Source organism: Bombus vancouverensis, chromosome 13, assembly GCF_051014615.1.
Source record: "Bombus vancouverensis nearcticus chromosome 13, iyBomVanc1_principal, whole genome shotgun sequence".
Lineage (NCBI taxonomy): Eukaryota > Metazoa > Arthropoda > Insecta > Hymenoptera > Apidae > Bombus > Bombus vancouverensis.
The window spans coordinates 343,410-346,863 of NC_134923.1; the positions used below are offsets into that span (position 1 = coordinate 343,410).

Genomic DNA, 3,454 nt, shown 5'->3' on the forward strand with positions numbered 1-3,454 from the left:
AACAACCTGTAATGGATAATCATCGATGAACTCTTTTTGAATAAAGTTCACATTTATAAAGCAAACACTATAAAATACGACAGGACAATTGTAATCGATAAATGACATTTTATTAGGATATTATAAGAAGCTAAGATATCGAGGTACATTAAAATTGAGTCCGCTGCAACCCTCATGACATTTAAAATCCTACGCGTATATTGAGTAAAGTTGTTATATTAAATATAATCATATTAAATACAAGCTCGTCCGCTGGATTCCCAAATTATTTGGTTAAATACTTTGAATACGAGAATACCGAGTGTTAACAGTAGTAAATCCTCTATATGGTATGTCTACTTTGCTATCTTGAATAGGTAAATAACATTTCACTTTAACGCATTTAACCAATATTAACATTTAACATTTAACCAATATTATACGCATATGCACATAATGTTACTGTTACATATAATGATATATACGTAGATATACACGTTAATTAAATCCTCTATATGGTATTTTTATATCAGTATCGTAAACATTGTAAACCAGAAATCTTTTATTACACACGTACATATACAGTCAATATTATTGTTACATATAGTGATACATACGTTGATCCACACATTAATTAAATCCTCTATATAGTTTCTCGAGTAGTTCTCTTCAATACCGTTATATCGATGAACTCTTTTTGAATAAAGTTCACATTTATAAAGCAAACACAATAAAATACGACAGGACAATTGTAATCGATAAATGACAGTTTATTAGGATATTATAAGAAGCTAAAATATCGAGTTCTAATTGTGAATATCAAGCGCTCGTCGTTCGATGAGATTACCAATATTTTCTTCCTGCTCCTCTACATGGCGCTACGCAGGACTCGCTTCTGAGCACGTCTTTCTCGTTGGAGGCTTAATCTTTCTTTTCTTTTCCAGTAGAATTTTTACACAATTCTTTCTCCCTTTTATCATTAAATTACCTGTAATTCTTAACGATCTTTAATCTTTGTCGCTTCTTCCCTATATATATATTTTTGTTTACTTTTCTCCGTAGCGAATTTTGTCTTTCTGACGCAGGATTAGGTTCCTGGACTTAGGGAGTTGCTACACGCCAGCTCCACCATGGCGACGGCATTCACTAGGCAGCCTAGATAGCCACCTTTCAGCTCACGCTTCGGGACACTTTTTTCGCTGAGATTCTCCGCGATGAGGCATGAAAGCAGAGACCACCGTCTGCGGAGGCATGATTATTCTATTGTTCCTTTTAACGAGTAATCGTTTTACTCGAGTCCTCTTACTAAACCGTAAGTACAAAAGACTATTATACTTAGATAGGTACTTGGTCTCAAGAACCAACTTATTTTGGTCTTTCGATTAAGTTCTTAATTAAATGCTCAATTAGATATTCATAAATATATCTTCATAATATTTCCCTCATCTATTTCTTTGACATTCTAGCAACCTCGTTAAGACGTCCGCCACTTCAACTTCTATCTACAAGTGGCAAAAACTGAAGCTGACCTTCTTCATGGAGAAACATGCCGGAAATGGCATCCGCACGTGTGAATAATTATACTCAGTGTCCAGGTAGTTCTTTCGATCATCCGATAGAAGTCGTTTCTGTTTTTCAGAGTTCGTTCACGCCTCCAGAATGTAAAAATATCCAAGGAAGTACCATTAGGAAGCAATGAAATTCAGAGCTTCTGTGGTTATTCCTTTTTCTGATTGTTTCTTTTCTTTGCCCAAAATGGATGATTTCTATATGAAATTGTTTATTCGTATTTTTTTTAATATTCCTTGAGATTTTCAATCAACTCGATTTCGAATTTCTTAGCACCCGATCTTCTGGTTGACGTCGTTAAGAAAGAGGAACGAGTGCACAGGAAGCATGGTCGGCGTGAGCATGATTAGATCTGCCCGATGACCTTGCCAGTGATAATAGCGGTTCGTTAAGGTGGTTGCAGTCTTGGTTTGCTTCTGTTTCGATTTCCAGCGAACTCGTCAGCCGGCATGGCTTCAGAGATGCTCCCCCTGAAACAAGTCGAAGGGAAATAATTAATGGACTCTCTGTTCGATTGTACGTGGATGACAAGCTGACCGTAAAAAGAAATATACAAATACGATTAGAAAATATAATCCGAACCCCTTTCGGTTTGATCTGAAGGTTTCTTTTTCTAGACGGAACCAAAGATTCTTATCTGGTTTATGGTGAGCTAAGGAACTCTTTGAAAACAGCATTTATAACTTTCGAAAAAGAGACAGGTATTTCTTGCGCGAACAATTGAATAATTAATTCGTTCTCTAAATATCCTTATTTGTTGTTCCTAAAATACATAATGATTGGAAGCTTCTTACGGGAAGCGCAATCAGCCGCTGATATCATTGAAGTCGAAACGCCATTAAAACCATATTACGATTCGCATGCGACATGCTCCATTCATGAAAACACAAAAGCAATAAACAAGTACAAATCAACGAAATAAATCCTCCGAGAACGAGACGTTACAGGAATTATACCATTGCGAGGATACAAAAGACTTGCTCATGAGCTACTTCCTTCAAGTAGTTGAGCGGTGTATTTTCCGGTCGTTAACTTCCATATAATGGGATATTAAAGAGTACGGACACAACGCTGCTATTTTTCAACTGTTCATTATCAAATTACGCAGCGGGAATCGTTGCAACGACAAAACTGTAACGACTCGTACCTGCGTATCTTCCATTTAGCTACGGTAAACGCTGACTTGTCTGCGTTTTTTTTTTTCACTTCCTCGTTACGGAAACCAGGAAAAGTGATTCACAATACAGTTTCTAACTGTACTTCTCGCGATTCTTCCTTAGAAACAAGCAATTGCTTCTTTTCAATTTCCTAAACCTATAATAAAACAGTCCATTCCTTGAATAGAAATTAACTTTAAAACTTTAGGCGCATACATTGTACGTATCGTATGTATGTATTTTGATTTGAAAAGAAACGCGGCAAACGCCTTTGAAAAGACGTTAGGTTTTCAACACCTTAACTAACTTAATTCCAGCGAGTCGTAAATCTGCTGCATCTCCAACATCTGAATATCCATCTTTTACAATGACTTGTTCTCCAACTTATTAAAATTACATCTCCCCCGTTGCACCGACCTTCTTTAAAGGTTCCCGCGGCAGGTTGAACCCGCATCACGTATCTTCCCTCTTCCTTCCACCCCTGTTCCCTTTCTCTTTCTATCGGACGGGAAGAGCGGGAACGCTTAAAACGCGCGAATCACGCGAGCGCCTCACGATTTGCGAAACATCACGTGAAAATCACCGATCCGATCTCCGTGCGCGCGGTGCACCGTGGGGGTAACGATTAAATCGACAGGATATACTTTATTGGCTATTCCGTTATTACAGGCTGTAGTTGGCGGGGAAATAGTCATTATGGATCGATGAACTCCATTGTAACAACGCACCTTCGAATTGCATCGGAAACG

At 37.7% G+C, this 3,454-nt stretch overlaps 1 long non-coding RNA gene across 1 annotated transcript; it reads left to right on the top strand.

Moving 5' to 3' along the window:
- Positions 1-962: 962 nt before the first annotated feature.
- LOC143303492 (uncharacterized) lies at positions 963-1,889 on the top strand. Its single transcript, XR_013059876.1, has 3 exons — positions 963-1,291; positions 1,446-1,574; positions 1,822-1,889. It is a non-coding gene; the product is annotated as an uncharacterized LOC143303492 (long non-coding RNA).
- Positions 1,890-3,454: the final 1,565 nt, after the last annotated feature.